At 37.6% G+C, this 11,870-nt stretch overlaps 1 long non-coding RNA gene across 1 annotated transcript; it reads left to right on the forward strand.

The window, feature by feature from the left end:
* The first annotated feature begins 2,079 nt into the window (after positions 1-2,079).
* Positions 2,080-3,370, forward strand: LOC116405673. Its single transcript, XR_004218766.1, has 4 exons — positions 2,080-2,208; positions 2,301-2,373; positions 2,559-2,663; positions 3,316-3,370. It is a non-coding gene; the product is annotated as an uncharacterized LOC116405673 (long non-coding RNA).
* Positions 3,371-11,870: the final 8,500 nt, after the last annotated feature.

Below are 11,870 nucleotides of genomic sequence, written 5' to 3' on the forward strand. Positions count from 1 at the left end.
AACTAAAACCATAGAGGATAATTGATAGACCATTAGTACATGTTCTATCACTAACTAACCGACGGTAAAACTTTGTTATATTTGTGAATATCTTCAGCAATTTTATCATTTAAGACAATTTTTCGTATAATATCGACATGAACATCGTAAGAAAACTCAAATTAAGTAAGTTAAATTAAAAAAAAAATTGTATGAATGTTTCGAGAACCATTAATTATAAATTCAACATTTTTGAATGAAAAATTGGATTGGTTTGTGGTGACGGCTAACATGCATGTCTAACAATTATTTTCAATTTCTAATACTTTCATCCATTGCCAAAGTTGGAAACTAATGTTCACATTTTTTTTATCTTATTAAATAAAATTTCACATTTCTTGAAAATTTTGGATTATAATTATTTGAAAAACAAAATATATATTTTTTGCTTTATCGTTACTGAAAATTTTATCTCAATTTTTACAGTAAAATTTGATTTTTTAGTCTAAATTTTAAAAACAAAATATTTGTTTTAGTTATAAAGAAATTGTTTTGGATTTTAAATGGGTTTTATCACAAATAATTCAAATATATTTTAATCCCTCATCTCCCCTTCTCTCTCACTCACGTTTCAAATTTCTTCCCCTACTTCTTCTCTAACGGCTATCTCTCTCTCTCTGCTTTCTCGTCCTCTCCCCTTCTCTCATCTTCTTCGTCTTCCTCAAAATCGCCGATTGACGGCCATCTTCTTCTCCTATCCCTAACAGCGCCGGATTTCTCAACTGTCGATCGAGTGACAATCGTGCCTGCCTGCTTGACAAAGCCTTTTCGGTCTACCAATAAAGGAAAAACGATTGCTGGTGACACGAAAGCTGTGCTCAACGCTCTTTTTCCTATTCCACTGCACGTCGTGGTCTTTCCCTTGCTGGTTGGATGACTACTATGGACGAAGAGCACAACTACTTCCAGTCTCTGGTCGATAAGTACCCAAGGAAGGTAAATTCCAGCGGAGAAAGTCGAGAGCTCCTTAGTTGATCACAAATCCTTCCAAATTCTTTGTTCGTAGACTAATTTGAAATCCTTCCAATATGGATCCATGCTGTCTTTTATATCCATAAGATACCAATTAGATTGTGTTAATTATTGTTTATAAGAAAATATTTGTGTGCAGAGTTGGCAGTGGGTAAATCTTAATGGCTGGCAGAAAATTGGTTCGGGATATATTACTCTCAAGACAAAGTATTTTTTATCAATTTACTTCCATGGGGTATTTGCTCTTCCTATGCTTTATCCTTATCGCATCTTTCTCCGTGTAGTCTTCATAGGATGGATTTCTGTGGTGTAAATTTTATTCATCTAGTTTGTTTGATTTGTGGTTGCATTTAGGAGAAGGTAAATTACATAAGCCACAGTAGTTATGGAAAAAATCTCCAATTTACAGCAAGTTAAAGAAAAAAAAGAAGAGAAAAACAGCATTAAAAAAAACTGGGCATCTTGCTTCTTTCTTATTGAAAGTTCTGCCGTTTCTTTCAAGTCAAATTGACCATAAAATGCTCAAATGAGATTTTTCAATAGGAATATGTAAAAAAAATATAATATGTAAAAGAATTTTTTTGAAACGTGGGAGAGAAGCGATAACATTATCCTTCAAAAAATTCAGGAGTAGTAAATATTTATGTGAAAGGACATATTATAAGCCACAGTAGTTATGGAAAACATCTCCAATTTACAGCAAGTTAAAGAAAAAAAAAGAAGAAAACAGCAGCTAAAAAAAACTGGGCATCTTGCTTCTTTCTTATTGAAAGTTCTGCCGTTTCTTTCAAGTCAAATTGACCATAAAATGCTCAAATGAGATTCTTCAATAGGAATATGTAAAAGAACTTTTGTGAAACGTGGAGAGAAGCGATACATTATCCTTCCAAAAATTCAGGAGTAAATATTTATGTGAAAGGACATATTATTTGCCATTTGACCTTATTTGGTTGGAAATGATAAACTACACATTATTGTTTGCTTCAGTTGTGATCTTGATTATGGGCTATTTGGTATTTTGCCTACAAACTGTATAGTTAATTATCTGTTAGCTTTTGTTTTCTGTCACAACTTTATGTTTATGTGGCTAATTGTAGCCGAAAGTTTTATTTATCAATCTTATTTTTCACAGCATAAATGAAACTGTGTTTCAAGAACAAGGTGCTGCTACATCATTCAAGGAAATTCGTCGTAGAGGTCCGTAAGTTTTTTCCTTTGGAGATGTGATACTAACCTGTTTGAATAAAAGAATCTGACTTGGTCTTTTCCTCTTTAACATTATGGATTAGGTCTTTCTCTTTACCAGATTTCGTAGCTGAAGTTTATGAAGTAATCAAACCGGTGTTAACTTCTTATATAAAGGTTAGTGCTAACTGCTAAGCTTATTTCTAAGATGAAAGATGCTTTTATCCCCTCCCCAAAGAATATCATTACTATTTATGTTGTGTTTCTGCTAACTAATTCTTGCATAGCATCTGGTTTGATAATTAAAGTAAAGTTTCTGACATGGAGGTTTTCAAGTTGTAATATATATTTTTATGTTTTAGGTAGATTCCCAAACTTTGAAGAAACACTACAGTACTGAGGTAATTGAATGTTGTAAGGCAGAGCATCGGGCTTACTAGAGCCAAGGTATCTTCTTCGATAACAAGGTAAGGATAGTCTTGATACTACCTTTCTTTTGTTATTGAAGTTTATTGTTCTTTTTGTTGGGGGCTTGGTGGTTGTGCACCTATATTGATTGTACTTCTGTTAATTAATTATAGTCATCCTCTCTTGTCTGAGTAATTATTGTCAACCATTTTGTTAGCAAAGGCTTCCCATGGATATTCAGTTTGTTGTGCTGCATGTCCACGATGATTTTCGTGATTTTAGTTCTAGATACATAAAAAGGGCCTTTGCATCACGACATGAATGACTATTTTTTAATATGAACCTACAATACCCAAAATGAATGCTGGATTAAATTAGATACAGGCGCAGATAGAGAGTGAGATGGAGAGTGTTTGTGTGCTTTAGAGCCATCTGTCCCTAAAACATAGTTTCTTCCCCCCCCATAAGAAGTAAGTTTATTGATGTATGTAATTTACAAAAAGGTTTGGTGGACACCTACAACAATCTTTTTGAACTTTTTGGTAGGTTATGAATTACGAACTTGTATTGAATATTTGTTAGGTCGTTTTAATAATTCAAGTGATGCTTAGAAAATGCAACCGAGCTTAAACAATTCTGCACATTTTACTAAAATTTTTAGTTTAACCTTTTTAATAAAATTCGATGGAAATTCTTGTTTTCTTTTTGTAGGAATAAAGGAAAATGAAATATAACCAAACTTGGGATCTTTGCAAGCAAGCTTCCATGAAGAAACTAGGTTACAAGGGAGGTCTTCTGTTCTCCTTTTTCTTTTTTTCTTTCCATCCGTAGAATCTTGCTTAAAATGCTTTGAGGACAATGCAAATTTTTAAGTGGGGGTGGAGTTGTAGCCTTGCACATTCCATGTCCTTTGGGAAATTTTCATTTTGCAAATTTTGCTAAAAATGTCAAAATTTAGAAACTTTTGCAATGCTCTATGCTTAGAATAAGTACCATGTCTACTTCGATTTTTAGCATAAAAAAGCATGTATGCCTACCATGAGAACGGAGCTCGATTTGTGATTGTATTTTTTATTTGAATATGTTACATATGTTGAAAATGCATATATTGATAGCTTAGAAATGAGTAGAACACTTGGTTCATTTCTGAATATTTGAATTATGTACATAATAATATGTCGGTTGTCTTTTTTATCTCACTTTTAATCCCCTTTTTTGCCATATTCTAATGCCTTTTTTATATTAATTTTAAATCCCTCTTTTGGCCATAAACATTTGTATAAGATTGTTTGAAAGCAAAATATGATTGTTAGGTCAGATAGAAAGCAAAGTCGGCAAGATCTTAGAGTTCTTCACCCACATAACAGCGATAAAAACAAAACAATACGACCAAGCTGCTAAGGGTTGCAAAACCCCACCCTGCCTAGTAGGTCCTTAGAGTTTTTCACCCAACATGGCAGCTGTGAGAGGGAGCGAGAAAAAAAGAGGGAGCCAAGCCAGCCGCTTAGGTCAAGTAAAACGCGCGCCGAGATCCCCGGTTTCAGAATTTTCGTGGGATCCTCTCCGCTTTTCTTGCCTAAGCAAAACCCGATCCCGCCTAGAGAGGTAGAGAGAAAAAAAAGAGGGAGCAAGGCCAGCCGCTTAGGTCAAGTAAAATGCGCGCCGAGATCCCCCGGTTTCAGAATTTTCGTGGCGATCCTCTCCGCTTTTCTTGCCTAAGCAAAACCGATCCCGCCTAGAGAGGTAGAGAGAAAAAAAAGAGGGAGCAAGGCCAGCCGCTTAGGTCAAGTAAAATGCGCGCCGAGATCCCCCGGTTTCAGAATTTTCGTGGGGATCCTCTCCGCTTTTCTTGCCTAAGCAAAACCGATCCGCCTAGAGAGTAGAGAGAAAAAAAAGAGGGAGCCAAGCCAGCCGCTTAGGTCAAGTAAAATGCGCGCCGAGATCACCCGGTTTCAGAATTTTCGTGGGGTCCTCTCCGCTTTTCTTGCCTAAGCAAAACCCGATCCCGCCTAGAGAGGTAGAGAGAAAAAAAGAGGGCGCCAAGCCAGCCGCTTAGGTCAAGTAAAATGCGCGTCGAGATCCCCGGGTTTCAGAATTTTCGTGGGGATCCTCTCCGCTTTTCTTGCCTAAGCAAAACCCGATCCCGCCTAGAGAGGTAGAGAGAAAAAAAAGAGGGAGCCAAGCCAGCCGCTTAGGTCAAGAAAAATGCGCGCCGAGATCCCCGGTTTCAGAATTTTCGTGGGATCCTCTCCGCTTTTCTTGCCTAAGCAAAACCTGATCCCGCCTAGAGAGGTAGAGAGAAAAAAAGAGGGAGCCAAGCCAGCCGCTTAGGTCAAGTAAAATGCGCGCCGAGATCCCCCGGTTTCAGAATTTTCGTGGGGATCCTCTTCGCTTTTCTTGCCTAAGCAAAACCCGATCCCGCCTAGAGAGGTAGAGAGAAAAAAAAGAGGGCGCCAAGCCAGCCGCTTAGGTCAAGTAAAATGCGCGCCGAGATCCCCCGGTTTATGAATTTTCGTGGGATCCTCTCCGCTTTTCTTGCCTAAGCAAAACCGATCCCGCCTAGAGAGGTAGAGAGAAAAAAAGAGGGAGCCAAGCCAGCCGCTTAGGTCAAGTAAAATGCGCGCCGAGATCCCCCGGTTTCAGAATTTTCGTGGGGATCCTCTCCGCTTTTCTTGCCTAAGCAAAACCCGATCCCGCCTAGAGAGGTAGAGAGAAAAAAAAGAGGGAGCCAAGCCAGCCGCTTAGGTCAAGTAAAATGCGCGCCGAGATCCCCCGGTTTCAGAATTTTCGTGGGGATCCTCTCCGCTTTTCTTGCCTAAGCAAAACCGATCCCGCCTAGAGAGGTAGAGAGAAAAAAAGAGGGCGCCAAGCCAGCCGCTTAGGTCAAGTAAAATGCGCGCCGAGATCCCCGGTTTCAGAATTTTCGTGGGGATCCTCTCCGCTTTTCTTGCCTAAGCAAAACCCGACCTCCGCAGTAGGTACTTAGAGTTCTTCACCCAGCATGGCAGCCTGTGAGAGGGAGCGAGAAACAAAAGAGGGAGCCAAGCCAGCCGCTTAGGTCAAGTAAAATGCGCGCCGAGATCCCCCGGTTTCAGAATTTTCGTGGGGATCCTCTCCGCTTTTCTTGCCTAAGCAAAACCCGACCCCCGCCTAGTAGGTACTTAGAGTTCTTCACCCAGCATGGCAGCCTGTAGAGAGGGAGCGAGAAAAAAAAGAGGGAGTCAAGCCAGATGCTTAGGTTAAGTAAAATGCGCGTCGAGATTGCCTGGTATTAGAGCTTGCATGGGCAACCTCTCCGCTTTAGATGGAATTTGATGAAATGCTTATGTCCAAAGTAGGCATTTCTCTACAGAGTCCTAATGGTCATAGAAATTTATTATGCTTTGTATTTATTTTACTTTGTTGTCAGGAATCAACTTCTTTTCTGATTTGTATGTTTATGTATATGTTGCATCTCTTTCTTGTTACCATGTTGTATTTCATTGTACTCAATAGTCTGATTTGCATTTTTTATTGGCTACATGTGTTTTACTAATAAGAATTTGTTTTCTCATTTGTTTATTTGTGTTAATAAGTGTTCGTGTAATTGCAATTTTGTTCTTGAAGATATTTTGCTTGAATCAAGTTAGTTCTTTCTATAAGGATCATTTTCTTGTAAGGTTATAACTTCTTGTCCAATTTTTCCAACTCACATTTCAACTTGTAACAGGTGAATCCCTTCTAAATAAGAGCTTAAAAAGAAAAAAAAATTTAACCATAAAATCAAGGTACTGCATCTTATTTGCAATGAATTGCTATAATTTCTTCCAACACTATGAAACATTTATGTTATAGTTTTATTATTGTAAACACCTTTGCTAAACATCATTGTAATTTCCAAACACAACTCTGCCAAAGTTCCCAAGATAGTTCTATAGCAATGTTCCATAGGCTATCTTGCAAGTGATGTGGAACTCCTTTGCTTTTTTGAATAGTAAGCTGGCCTTCCTCTTTTGTTATGCTTTGTTTTGTTCTTAATACTTGCTTTTATCTTTGCCTATTTCATTCCTAGTTGATATATTACATAGTCCTCTTAAATCTACATTCTTTTTCTGTTTTATGATTCGCTTGATTTTAATGACTAACTTTGGCGAAATAATGTTGAACTATATTGCATGTTTTGCATCTAAACCTCAATTGAAAAGGTTTGTTATCTGTATCAGTATAAGGTTTCCATCCATCTTTCTTAGGCCATCAATGAAGTTTTTGCTTAGATCTATCTTAGTTCGGCCTCTTTAAAATGTTACTCCATACAAGGAAGATCAAAAGTTGTGATTACAAAGTGTAGATTTGTATTGTATAGTTGCCTTAGTTATTTTTTTAATTATTCTTTTTAGACGTTATTTCCTTTTATAATTAGTTCTCTTTAGTTAGAATTTCTATTAAATTATACTTACCTATTATCAAGTCATTTTTCATTAATAAGAGAAAATGGAGTTTTTCTCAAATAACAAAAAGTGATTATTTAAGATACTATGCTAAAGGGAACACATCCAATTACCATGTTGAGAATATTATCTTTGCCTATTGAAGGTCTTGGATTCTTGGTCAACTTTGAATGCAAATTTTTCTTAGTTGATTATTAAATATCAGGGTAAAAAGATCTTATATTGTAATGTTGTTTTGCTTCACTTGCATCATACACTAAAACACAAGATTAAAAAAAAAGTTATATTTAGACTTTTGTATGGTAGATTAGGTGTTCTCTTTGAATTGGTGTTGGTATTGGCTTTCTAATTATGATATGATTTTGGGAGCCTTTGAATTATGTTCTTCAAACCTTCTCTCTTCGATTGAAGCTTATTATATTTTATCGTTGTTAGTATGTTCTTTTTTTCCATTTTTTCCCTTGTAATATTTTTATTTGATATATAATGTGCATAAAAGAGAAAGTAGTTAATGTGTTTTACATTGCTGTGTTGTGCAAAGTTGGTGCTGTTGGTTCAAATATTTAAGATTTGGTGAAGCACTTGGAATAGTCTAAGTTAAAACTTTTAATCTGTAGGATAATTTACTTTATAAGAATCACACATTTACCTTTTTTTTTTTTTTTGAAGTAGGAAAGGAGCCTCTTCGTTAAGCTGAAAATGAATAGACAAGACAAAAGGTAATACAAAAGCCCTAGGATCAGTGAGTGCACTCGGGCATCTCATCTATGTTGACACCTACTTAGCATTCTCACCATTCGTAGGTTATGAGTTACGAACCTACACGTAAGCTTTTTTAGGTCGTTTTGAAAGTTAAAGTGATACTTAGACACGTTTTGAACTCGTTTTAGGTTGGTTTGAAACTAAGTTTTAAACACATTTGATTGACATGTTGGGTCTTGAAGTACTTTTTTCACACTTTTTGAAATTTTGGTAGGTTGTGAGTTACAAACTTACACTTAAGCATTACTTGGTCGTTTTGAAAATTCAAGTGATACTTACACACGTTTTGAATTCATTTTAGGTTAGATTGAGTTTGTTGCACTTGGTTGTCATTTTTGGTCTTGAAATGCTTTTTTCAACCTTTTGGTAGATTATGAGTTACGAACTTACACTTATGATTTGCTAGGTTGTTTTGAAAACTCAAGTAATACCTAGACACGTTTTGAGCACGTTTTAGGTTGGTTTGAACTAAGTTTGTTGCACTTACACACTTGGTTGCCATTTTGGGTCTTGTAGTGCTTTTTCACAATATTTGAACTTTTTTCGTAGGTTATGAGTTACGAACCTACACGTAAGCTTTTTTAGGTCGTTTTGAAAGTTAAAGTGATACTTAGACACGTTTTGAACTCGTTTTAGGTTGGTTTGAAACTAAGTTTTAAACACATTTGATTGACATGTTGGGTCTTGAAGTACTTTTTTCACAACATTCTTTTCATTTTGTATGAAAGTTAAAGTGAGTTTCCGCCAATCCACTTCAGTTACCCCAACGTGTGCAGCCATTGCATTCCAAGGATGACATCCTGATAGAACACTGATGTAGTGTTTTATTATATTGATAATCAAACACAACTTACAACATAAGCAAACCGTGAACCTCAGAAAATGAGTCACGTTACATATAATTCACAAACATCAAACAAAGAAAACCTCCTAATCCAAAATTCCGAACAACAAAGTACTAATAAGCAAACCAGAATATAGAACACCAATCTTCTGCTTCCCCTGTCTTTCAAGGAGTATTGCAGACCTTTTCCTTCACTCAAAAAACTCACTTTAACAAAGAGGCAGCCACATTTTCAGGTATAGAAAATAAAGTAGGTAGTATGTAGGAGGGCTAACCAGAACTGAGTTGCATAACGTTTGTCTTCCGCCTCTAGAGATGTTATATCTTTTCCACCTTTCAAGTTTCTTGTGAATTCGATCAATGACTGGTTGCCAAAAAGACTTTTGTCGAGGGTAGCCTCCCAAAGGGAGACCTAAATATATAATCAGAAGCTTTTCTACCTTGCACCCTATCAGATTTGCTGTTTGAAACAAATCTTCCTCTCCCACATTAATGCCGCTAAGGGCTGATTTTTCCCAGTTTACTTTCTGCCCGAACACCATTCGAATAATCTAATGACGTTTTAAAGTTTAAGGACCATCTTCACATCATACTTACAAAAGAGAAGAGTATCATCGACAAATTGAAGCAAAGGGAGGTGGATCAAGTCTTTGCCAACAAGGAAACCTTCAAACTGGCGGTTAATATGAAGCTTGTTTATGATTTCTCCTAAAACCTCACTTACTAGGAGGAATAAAAGGGGGAGAGGGGTACCCTTGGCGGATACCTCAAGATGCTGTTATCCGGCCTCTAGGCTTACCATTGATGAAGACCGAATACTTTGGATTTTTTGGGCAGCTCATTATCCATGATATCCATTTGGAACTAAACTTTTTCAAAGATAATTTTTTTTCTAAAAAGTTCCAATTCACCCTATCAAAGGCTTTTTCCAAGTCAAGTTTTAAAATCCATCCTTTTTTCCGTTTTGCCCTATAATCTTCCACGGCCTCGTTAGCAATTAATATTGGGTCAAGAATTTTCCTACCTTCAATAAAGGCGCTTTGAGTGGGCTTATAATTGCATCCATAACTTGTTTTAGACGTTCAGATAAAACCTTTGCAACGACCTTGTATGGTAACGTAGTAAGGCTGATTGGACGGAAATCCTTGACTAGAGTCACATTCTCTTTTTTCTGCACTAAACAAATGAAGTTTTCTTGGATGCAAGCATTTAATGTTCCATTTCTGTGGAAATCAGACATTAGTGATTTGAAGATATCCTTGAAAATAGACCATTGGGTGATTAGGAACTTCACTGTGAAGCCATCCGGGCCCGGAGCTTTGTTGTTGCCAAGTGCCTTTAATGCCTTAAAGATCTCTGTTAGGATTCTACACCCTTTTTAATAAAATACCCAACTAGGGCTAAACAGAGACAGAATATATAGCCCAAAGTTACAGCTACAATAAGGAATGAAAACAAGAACAATGAACAACAAGAACAAACCTGCACCCTTCACAAGAAGGATACCCCTCTCCTATCAGCTGCTGCCGCTCCCTTTCTTAAAAGATAACCAAAAAGATACCATCCCTATTTCTCAATCATCATTCTATTTATACTCACCCTCAAATTCCTACCCAGTGGGACCCACCTGCACATTCTTTTATTTCCCACTCATTCTCTCTCCTTACATGTTGGTGAGTTTCCCTTCTTACCCTTCCTAACATACGTATGTATGATTGGGGGTCTCACAACACCCCTCGGTTCAAAATTCACCTTGTCCTCAAGGTGGAATGTGGGAAACTGTTGATTCATTTGATAGACAGCTTCCCATGTGGCTTCAGTTTCTGGTAAATTCTTCCACTTGACTAGCCATTCGTTAGCTCCCAATTCTTTGTTCCAGCGAATTCCCAATACCTGTTCTGGCCATAGTTGTAATTCGAAATCTGTTGTCAACATAGGTTGTTGTTGCTGCACAACCTTCTGCTTACCTAACTTGAGCTTCAACTATAGGCCACCTCTCCTATCTCTTCAATGATTGTGTAAGGCCCGTAGAATTTTGGAGCCAGCTTTTCACACCTTTTCCGAGCTAAGGATCTCTGCCTATAAGGTCTGAGCTTTAGGTATACTTCATCACCCACCTTGAACTTCAATTCCCTTCTTTTGGTGTCTGCCCATTTCTTCATGCGGTTTTGGGCTAAGTGAAGGTTCTCCTTCAAGGCGTTCAATGCCAGATCTCTCTCCTTGAGCATTATTTCTACCTCATCATTCTGAGTTTTTCGGGTTCCGTAGGATAGAATCGGGGGTGGTTGCCTTCCATATACAATCTTGAAAGGGTTGGAACGTATGGATGAATGGAAAGTAGTGTTATACCACAGTTCAGCCGATGGAATGAACTTATGCCACCTTTGGGTTGTTCATTGCAAAAGCATCTCAAGTATGTCTCCAGACATTGGTTTACCCTTTCCGTTTGTCCATCTGTTTGTGGGTGGAACGCCGTGCTTCTTTTCAGTTTAGTTCCCATAGTTGTAAATAACTCCTTCCAAAAACTAATGAAAACTTTATCCCTGTCGGATACTATGGATTTTGGAACCCCATGCTTGCTGATGATCTTTTCAATGAATGTCGTCGCCACTTGTTTAGCTGTGAAAGGGTGCTTCATAGTGATGAAATAAGCATACTTGCTCAATCTGTCTACCACCACCATTATCACATTCATTCCCCCTGCCTTCGGTAACCCTTCTATGAAATCCATTGACCATTCTTCTAGTATGGCTTCCGGAGCAGGAAGTGGATGTAATACCCCTGCTGGTTTCGTGGCCTCATATTTGTTTCTTTGACAAATCTCACACTGTTCCACATATTTCTTTATACCAGCCTTCATTCCCTCCCAGTACAGCTCTCCGCTCATCCTTTTCTATGTCCTCAAGAATCCCGAGTGTCCTCCTAAGATGGAGTCATGGAATGTATGCAGCAATGTGGGAATCACTGACGACTTCTTTGATAATACCACTCTCTTCTTGTAGAACAGTTTCCCATTCTCCCAGCTAAATTTGCTAATTCCCTCTGGATTCTGTTTCAATTCTTTAATGGTTTTCTGTAATTCCTCATCTTGGTTGACTTCCTTGTCTATCACTTCCATGTCTACAATGCCAGTTGTCGTCAAGGAGTTTACTTCCAGCGGATATTCCATCCTAGAAAGGGCATCTGCTGCTTTGTTTTGTAATCCAGGTTGGTATAATATTTCAAAATCGTAT

This window comes from Cucumis sativus, unplaced genomic scaffold (assembly GCF_000004075.3).
Source record: "Cucumis sativus cultivar 9930 unplaced genomic scaffold, Cucumber_9930_V3 scaffold141, whole genome shotgun sequence".
Classification (NCBI taxonomy): domain Eukaryota; kingdom Viridiplantae; phylum Streptophyta; class Magnoliopsida; order Cucurbitales; family Cucurbitaceae; genus Cucumis; species Cucumis sativus.